The sequence below is a fragment of the Globicephala melas genome, chromosome 12, assembly GCF_963455315.2.
Source record: "Globicephala melas chromosome 12, mGloMel1.2, whole genome shotgun sequence".
Classification (NCBI taxonomy): Eukaryota; Metazoa; Chordata; class Mammalia; order Artiodactyla; family Delphinidae; genus Globicephala; species Globicephala melas.
The window spans coordinates 31,483,676-31,493,685 of record NC_083325.1 but is presented as its reverse complement, the minus strand read 5'-3'; the positions used below and the strand labels follow the sequence as shown (position 1 = coordinate 31,493,685).

At 41.0% G+C, this 10,010-nt stretch overlaps 1 pseudogene; it reads right to left on the bottom strand.

The window, feature by feature from the left end:
- Positions 1–3,862: 3,862 nt before the first annotated feature.
- The window catches only part of LOC115864179 (Golgi reassembly-stacking protein 2 pseudogene), a 48,461-nt pseudogene continuing 42,313 nt past the window's right edge, over positions 3,863–10,010 (bottom strand).

The following is a 10,010-nucleotide window of genomic DNA, read 5'->3' as shown; positions in this document are numbered from 1 at the left end:
AGAAAGCCCAGAGATAAACCCACGCACCTATGGTCAACTAATCTATAACAAAGGAGGCAAGGATATACAATGGAGAAAAGACAGTCTCTTCAATAAGTGGTGCTGGGAAAACTGGACAGCTACATGTAAAAGAATGAAATTAGAACACTCCCTAACACCATACACAAAAATAAACTCAAAATGGATTAGAGACCTAAATGTAAGACCGGACACAGTAAAACTCTTAGAGGAAAACATAGGAAGAACACTCTTTCACATAAATCACAGCAAGATGTTTTTTGATCCACCTCCTAGAGTAATGGAAATAAAAACAAAAATAAACAAATGGGACCTAATGAAACTTCAAAGCTTTTGCACAGCAAAGGAAACCATAAACAAGACAAAAAGACAACCCTCAGAATGGGAGAAAATATTTGCAAACGAATCAATGGACAAAGGATTAATCTCCAAAATATATAAACAGCTCATGCAGCTCAATATTAAGAAAACAAACAACCAAATCCAAAAAGCGGCAGAAGACCTAAATAGACATTTCTCCAAAGAAGACATACAGATGGCCAAGAAGCACATGAAAAGCTGCTCAACATCACTAAAGATTAGAGAAATGCAAATCAAAACTACAATAAGTTATCACCTCACACCAGTCAGAATAGGCATCATCAGAAAATCTACAAACAACAAATGCTGGAGAGGGTGTGGAGAAAAGGGAAACCTCTTGCACTGTTGGTGGGAATGTAAATTGATACAGCCACAATGGAGAACAGTATGGAGGTTCCTTTTTAAAACTAAAAATAGCACTACCATACGACCCAGCAATTCCACTACTGGGCATATACCCTGAGAAAACCATAATTCAAAAAGACTCATGTACTGCAATATTCACTGTAGCTCTCTTTACAATAGCCAGGACATGGAAGCAACTTAAGTGTCCATCGACAGATGAATGGATAAAGAAGATGTGGCACATATATACAATGGAATATTACTCAGCCATAAAAAGGAATGATATTAGGTCATTTGTTGAGACGTGGATGGATCTAGAGACTGTCATACAGAATGAAGTAAGTCAGAAAGAGAAAAACAGATATCGTATATTAACGCATATATGTGGAACCTAGAAAAATGGTACAGATGAAGCCGTCTGCAGGGCAGAAATTGAGACACCGACGTAGAGAACAAACGTATGGACACCAAGGGGGGAAAGCGGCAGGGGGGTGGGGGTGTGTGTGATGAATTGGGAGATTGGGATTGACATGTATACACTGATGTGTATAAAATTGATGACTAATTAGAACCTGCTGTATAAAAAAATAAATAAAATAAAATTCAAAAAAAAGAAAAAAGAAATTGTCTACAGCTAAGAACATAGGCCTGTTAAGGATGCTTGCATCTACTGAATATATTAATGAGTTATTGGCCTGTAGTTTTCATTTTTCGTAATCTTTTTATCTGTTTATGCCTTCGGTAAAATTCTGTTTTCATGAAATAAACAAAATCATATGATTCCCTTCAATAGATGCAGAAAAAGTTTTTGACAAAATTCAACATTCATTTATGAGAAAACCTCTCAACAATGTGAGTATAGAGGGGACATACCTCTATATAATAAATGCCATATATGACAAACCCACAGCCAACATCATATTTAATGTTGAAAAGCTGAAAGCATTTTCCTCTAAGACCAGGAACAAGACAAGGATGCCCACTCTCACCAGTTTTATTTGACCCAGTACTGGAAGTTCTAGCCACAGCGATCAGGAAAGGGAAACAAAATCAAAAATAAACAGATAAAAAGCTTTTGCACAGTGAAGGAAACTATCAACAAAATGAAAAGGCAGCCAACTGAATGGGAGAAGATATGTGCAAATGATATATCTGCTAAGGGATTAATAACAAAAATATGTAAAGAGCTCACAGCTCAACATCAAAATAACAAACAACTAGATTAAAATAAGGCATGGGACCTGAATAGACATTTTTCCAAAACATACAGATGGCCACGGAATATATGAAAAGATACTCGGCATCACTAGTCATCAGGGAAGTGCAAATCAAAACCACAATGAGATATCACCTCACATCTGTCAAAATGATATTATCGAAAAGACAGGGGACTTCCCTGGTGGCGCAGTGGTTAAGAATCCGCCTGCCAATGCAGGGGACACGGGTTCGAGCCCTGATCCAGGAAGATCCCACATGCCACAACTACTGAAGCCTGCATGCCTAGAGCCCATGCTCCACAACAAGAGAAGCCACTGCAATGAGAAGCCGGCGCACCACAACGAAGAGTAGCCCCCACTCACTGCAACTAGAGAAAGCCTGTGTGCAGCAATGAAGACGCAAGGCAGCCAAAAAAAAAAAAAAAAAAAGACAACGGGGAATTCCCTGGTGGTCCAGTGGTTAGGACCTGGCGCTTTCACTGCTGGGGGCCCAGGTTTGATCCGTGGTTGGGGAACGAAGATCCCACAAGCTGTGTGGCACAGCCAGAAAAAACAACAAATAACAACTGTTGGAGAGGGTGTGGAGTAAAGGGAACCCTCTTGCACTGTTGATGGGAATGTAAATTGGTGCAGCCACTATGGAAAACAGTATGGAGGTTCCTCAAAAAATTAAAAATAGAAGTAACATACAATCCAGCAATTCCACTAATTAGAAAAGATATATGTACCCCTATGTTCCTTGCAGCAATATTTACAATAGCCAATATGGAAGCAACCTAAGTGTCCACTGATAGATGAGTGGATAAATGTGATATGTATATACAAAGGAATATAACTCAGCAATAAAAAAGAATGGAATATTACCATTTGTGACAACACGAATGGACCTAGAGGTATCACGCTTCGTAAAATCAGTCAGATGGAGAAAGGCAAATACTACAATTTCACATATATGTGGAATCTGAAAAACAAAACAAGTGAACTAACATAACAAAACAGAAACAGACTCATAGATACAGAAAACAAACAGGTGGTTGCCATAGATGGGAGGTGTGGGGGGATGTGAGGGAGATTAAGAGGTTCAAACTTCCAGTTACAAAAAAAAGTAAGTCATGAGGATGAAATATACAGCATGAGGAATATAGTCAATAGTATTTTAATAACTTTGTATGGTGACAGATCATCACTCAACCTGTGATCATTTTGTAATGTTAAAAAATATCAAATCACTATTCTGTGCACCTGGAACTAACAGTATTGTAGGTCAATTATACTTTAATTTAAAATAATAATAATTATTAGTAGTTGTGGAAAATAAATAAATAAAATACAAGCACTTTGACATTCTCCTCCCTCTGAGCCCCACCCCAAACTTTACAGGATACAGAGCATGTTTCTTTTTGCTTAGTTTTACTCTTAAAATTATTTACAGGACTCCTGTTGTAAAAGACCTGCTTGAAATTGATGATAACATGCATTTACACCCAAGCTCTTTTGGAGATAAATATTCCATATGAATGCAAAGAGTAATTCGTAGATAAAGGTGACGCAGAAGCATTCGCATTTATCTGAAATTGAAGGACCAAGCTTCTCCCCAGCTGGGGTGGATTTCAAGTGAATGGGAAGCAGCCTCTATCTCTGGAGAGGTGGCCTGGGGATTCAAAAGGCAGGCTCGAAGGGTGAGAAAGAAGACAGTGGGAGATCCTCAGACAGGAGCATGAGAGGAGCAATTCCAGACAAGAGGGGCAAAAAGGAAGAGGTGTCAAACCAGGCTACAAATCTTCTGATAATCCAACACCTGGAATTAAGTAAGGTGCGAATAAACTAGGGCCTGGTGGGGTTGGCTCAGCTATGTGGTCCTGCTGGCTAAAGACATCAAGCATGATAATATGGTCATTAGGGTGTAGCAAATGACCAAGGGACTATTTAAGTTCTGGTGGCAATAACTGTACTGTTGGGAGCGCCTTCACTGAGAACAATACTTAAGATTGATGGGGTTGAGCTTAGGGAAAGTCCAGACAGACCCTGTTCAGTTCCTCTCATTCCAAATGGTGGCAAAGATGATGGACCTCAAGCCTTGGGTGAGTAAACCCAGCCTTAAAAGGAGTAATGTGGCTCCCAGCCATCTCTCCAGGAAGAGAAATTTTCTTTCCTGCTTCAAATAGGCATGTAAGTATTTGGTACAAATTCTCCTTTCTAACCCCACATCTGGCTGCCTTCTCCACTCTGTGCAGAATTGGATGTAATGAGCACCTCCTGGTGCTAATATGGACACACTGTCTGTGTCTGTGCAACATGTGTTCAGTTTCCATGGTTTTGCATTGTGTGTTTCCATGAGGCTGAACAGACTTTCAGACTCATTCACATTTGTTTCTGCTCTGACGATGTAATCCCTGCTATGAGGAATAGACCTGCAGTGAGCTTGAGAAGAATTCCACATCTTACCTTTGTCAGACATTTCCATTTGCCCCATCAAAGCTACCAAAACAAATGCCAACTCCCAACAAACCCTGGCCACTACACATATTACTGGCTGAGAATACTGGTTCTCTTACCACTTTGATGTTTAGATCAGCATTTTTATAGGTTTTTCAATATTTGCTTTTAGGAGATTCTGAATATATATTATTATTTATTTAATCTTGAACCATTAGTAAAAACAAAGAGATCCCATTCAGCACTATGTCCTGGACACAGTTTTGTTGCTTCTAATTAATAGTAACTGGTAACTGATTTAAAAAAATTTTTTTTAATTTCCTTAGCAAGTTAGGAATAGAAAAGAAGAAAAACTTCCTTAATCTGTTAACAGGTATCCACCAAAAAAACTACACAGACATTATACTTAATGTTCAAGTATTAGAGGTATTTCCTTTAAAATAAAAACAAGAAGGGATTCTAACCATCACCATTATTCTCCTAGCCAGTGCAATAACACGAACAAAAATTTTAAAGTAATTATAAAAATCAGGAAGAAAATAATTGTCATTATTTGCAGGCAATGTATTGGACTGCCTAAAAATTCCATAAGAATCAACTTTAAGATTACTAGAACTAATAAAGGAGGCCAGTGAGCTAGCCAGGGACATGACCAACACAGTCAATGATCATGACCAGTTAGAAAGCTGTCCATTCACAATAGAAAAAATATAAATTACATATTTATATTTTTAAAGTATGTATAAATTATACATGAATATGTATATATATAATAACTAGAAATAAAGCTAACCAAAAAAATGTGCAGAGCCTATAGGAAGACAACTATAAAACTTCATGAACTACATGTCTAAATGGGAAAACTTAATACTAAAAAGTTGTCAGATCTCCACTACATAGAAAAAGAGATTCCAGATGGATTTTTTTTTTAAGAGAATGCGAGATAAGTGTTCTTGCTTCTAATTAATGGTAACTGTCCATTGGTAGTATTGTCCATGAATGGAAGGTTCTTCTTATCTTGCCAATCAGACAGGTCTCAACTCTCAGAGAAAAGCAAGAAAAGAGAGAAGAGAAGAATGGAAGGCAGGACAGAGTTATCTTCTCTTAGTCAAGGCAAGACTAAGCAGAGAAAAGTAGAAGTGTCCTCTCACCCCCTACACTCTGATACTAACGTAGACTATACGATAGTGCAGCCCCTCCAGTAATAACTTATGCATATGGTGCCTGTCTCATAGTAGTCAGTCAGTGTTAGCTGAGTGAATAAACGTACAAGTGAAGAACCTCAACATGTCCAATGTTTAAGCAAATCAACAATAGAAACAGAAGCTGTATCGGAGACAATGCTTCTTTTTAATTTATTTTATTTATTTATTTGTTTGTTTTTGGCTGCGTTGGTTCTTCGTTGCTGAGCGTGGGCTTTTCTATAGTTGAGGCAAGCGGGGGCTACTCTTCACTGTGGTGCACAGGCTTCTCATTGTAGTGGCTTCTTTTGTTGCGGAGCACAGGCTCTAGGCACACGGGCTTCAGTAGTTGTGGTGCCCGGGCTCAGTAGTTGCAGTTCGTGGGCTCTAGAGCACAGTGTCAGTAGTTATGGCACTCGGGCTTAGTTGCTCCGTGGCTTGTGGGATCTTCCCAGACCAGAACTCGAACCCATGTCCCCTGCATTGACAGGCAGATTCTTAACCACTGTGCCACCAGGGGAGTCCCTGGCAGGTGGATTCTTAACCACTGCGCCACCAGGGAAGTCCCTCTAAGACAATGTTTACTTTCAAGAATCAGCAGTAACAGGGACTTCCCTGCTGGCGCAGTGCTTAAGAATCCACCTGCCAATGCAGGGGACAGGAGGATCCCACATGCCGCGGAGCAACTAAGCCCGTGTGCCACAACTACTGAGCCTGCGCTCTAGAGCCTGCAAGCCAGAACTACCAAGCCCGCCTGCCTAGAGCCCATGCTCCACAACAAGAGAAGCCACCGCAATGAGTAGCCTACTCACTGCAACAAAGAGTAGTAGCCCCCGCTCGCCTCAACTAGAGAAAAGCCCACCGGCAGCAACGAAGAACCAACGTAGCCAAAAATAAATAAATAAAAAATAAATTTATAGCAAAAAAAAGAATCAGCAGTGATAAAGAAGTTCTTATTTCCCCATTGCCTTTGAGCAAATATTCAAAGTGCGGACTCTCACTGGGTGGTATTGACTAAATTCCCATGAAAATTCATTAACTTCATCAGCAGACTGAATTACTTTTCAATGCATACACAATCTTCCACATTCTATGTCAGCTGAGGTCAAGTCCTTTTTGCAGTTGGCCTGGGAGGAAAAATAAAAGTAGATGCCAGGAATTTAGGGTATGTGTCAAAAGGGAAAAAAGGCGCCAGCACTGGCAGTCACCAGAAGAATCAGCTCCAGTTTGCCTTGTTTGTTTATCAAATGTCCCGTCACAGGACCAGATTCCCTGCCATTCTATGAATGCATATAGCAAGACTCAACAGTTGTGTCATGGTTCATTGAGGAAACAGCAAGAATTCCAGAATCAAGAGTCAAGCTGTTGTGATACCCATTAATGCATTCGTAAACAAAGAAGCTGTTTATCTGTAGATTTGTGTTCTGATATTTCACAACTGCCTGAGCAGGCTTTGTTCAGTCCATGATAAGTAGATCTCACCCTGGCTCGCTGAGCTTGCCATCTGTTAAATTCAGTCTCAACTACTGTGAATGTTGTTGCCTCTAGTAGATTACAAAAACTAACATTCACTTTCTTTTTCTTTCTTTTTCTTTTAATGAGCAGATAGTGCAGAGAGTTCCCATATATCCCCTCTTCCCTGAACAGTTTTCCCTGCATTAGTGTAGTACATTGGTGACAAACTGATAAATCAATAGTAAGGTCCACAGTTTATATTAGAGTTCATTCTTTGTTCAGTTCTATAGACTTTGACAAATGCACATGTATCCATCATGTATCATACAGTATCATGCAGAATAGTTCCACCTCCCTAAAAATCCCCTGAGCTTCCCTTTTTCATCCCTTCTCCTCTCTCCCCTTGAACACTGGAAACCTCTGATATTTTTACTGTCTCCATAGTCTTGCCTTTTCCAAAATACCATGTAGCTGGAATCATACAGCGCGTAGCCTCTTCGGATTGGCTTCTTTCACCTAGTAATATGCAGTTAAGGTTCCATGTTTTGCATTGCTTGATAGCTCATTTCTTTCTTTTTTTAAAATAAATTTATTTATTTTGTTTTATTTTTTGGCTGCGTTGGGTCTTTGTTGCTGCACGCGGGCTTTTCTCTGGTTGCCACGAGCAGGGGCTAATCTTCGTTGCGGTGCGCTGGCTTCTTATTGCGGTGGCTTCTGTTGTTGCAGAGCACGGGCTCTAGGCGCACAGGCTTCAGTAGTTTTGGCTCGCGGGCTCTAGAGCGCAGGCTCAGTAGTTGTGGCGCGTGAGCTTAGTTGCTCTGTGGCATGTGGGATCTTCCAGGACAAGGGCTCAAACCCGTGTGCCCTGCATTGGCAGGCAGATTCTTAACCACAGCGTCACCAGGGAAGCCCAGCTCATTTCTTTTCATTGCTGAATAATATTCCATTGTTTGGAGGTACTACAGCATGTTTATCCATTCAAGTGACACTGATGTTCACTTCTGACTGATCTGAACAGCTCGTAGAGAGGAATCAGTGGGATGGTTTTATGTTTTCCTTGAGATACTCTAAGGTTCTTTATGTGTGTTTATAAGATATGGGCTCGGGAGAGGGGGAATGAAAGTCACCCATTATTCCAAGACATAACCTCTTAAACAGTTTAGTTTATTTCCTTCCAGTCATTTTTTTACATATTCACGTTTTAAAATGTTGAAGTCACATTATAAATACAATTTTTATCTTGTGTTTCTCACTTACCATTATGAAATTTTGTTGTGGATAGGGGTTCTCTGACAAGATCCCCTCCCCAAGGCTGACAAATGACATATGACCCCCAGCTGCTGGGAATATCAGCTGCTGGCAGCTCACAGCTATGTCCCTCAGTAGGACTTGTTCTTGGCCTTGGCCAAGGTTATGCTCCCTCCCTGGGTGAGCCCATGGCCAATGACTGGCTGATGCATAAATACAGAGACCCTCTTGTCTCAAACTGGGAAAACTCAGAAGAACCATGTCAGCTCCAGAGATCCCTGTAGAGTCAGGTGAGGCCTCAGTGACAACTACACTGCAAATCAGCTTCTCCCTCTATCCAATCCTTCCTTCTTTACTTTTAATCTGAGAAGACTCCGCATATAGCTCATCAACTCTGTTTCAAGGGATCTAAGACAGTTGTCACCAGAAATGGTCTTAGGAAGCAGACTCTGACATTGGATTCTGTAGCTGGATATCTCACAGCAATCCCTTAGGCAATGAGTACCCTTTCACTGGTGGTAGTTGGAGCATGGAGAGCCCTTGGTGTGCTGTGGTGATGCAAGTATTAAAACTTTCACAAATGGTAAAATTGGGATGGGATACTGATAGAGGAGGATCTTGATAGGGACAGAGTAAAGGGACAAAGTAGGTGATTAAGTAGTTAATCCCACTAAGGGATCATAAGTAAAATATATATATATATATGGGAGACCCCTGTAAGTTAACGATCACTCAAGAAAGCAGGTTTGCTTAACCACAAAACCAAACAGGCTTGCCTAGCAACAAAACCATGCAAGAGAAGCATGAGACATGCCCCAAAACCATAAAACAATGGTGGAATGAGACCCACATCCTGCCCAGTGAGCTCAGTAGGTTAATGATTCCTAGGACATGCTACTCTGCTCACACTAAAAACAAAAATATAAGGTGACATTGTACTGAAACCTGAGGCGATTTACCATATTTTAGTATATGCTACTGCCTTTTTGCTCATTTCCATTGCCCCATGACAGTCCCGGTTTGTCCATGTAGGGACAAGAAAACTCCCCTGCCCAACGTGGAGGAGGAGCTGATGATGGAAGCTTCACATCTACTCAAGAATGATGAAGGAGGGGCTTCCCTGGTGGCACAGTGGTTGAGAGTCCACCTGCCGATGCAGGGGACACGGGTTCGTGCCCCGGTCCGGGAAGATCCCACATGCCACAGAGCGGCTGGGCCCGTGAGCCATGGCTGCTGAGCCTGCGTGTCCGGAGCCTGTGCTCCACAACGGGAGAGGCCACAACAGTGAGAGGCCCGCATACCGCAAAAAAAAAAAAAAAAAAAAAAAGAATGATGAAGGAGGTGGTCTTCTCCCCCTCCCTATTCTTCCTTTGGTTACAAAACTGTAGCCCACTAAGCTCTCGGGGCAGCACCGTCTTGCCTGCCCACTTGTAAGCCTCGCAAGCATCCTATTCTAATAAAACACTTATCTATCACCTTGCCTCTCACTGAATTCTTTCTGCACTGAGACATAGAGAACCAGAGCGCCCAGAAATGCATTTCTGTGGGTTCATTCTGGTCATGTAAGGCCTTTGCTGAGAAATTCACGGATAGCCTTGTAGGGGGTTCCCTTGTAAGTTACAACCTTCTTTTCTCTTGCTGTTTTTAAGATTCTCTCTTTGCTTTGATTTTGACAGCTTTATTACAATGGGTCTTAGAGAATATATCTTTACATCAACTTTGTTTGGGGACCTATTCACTTCATGAACTT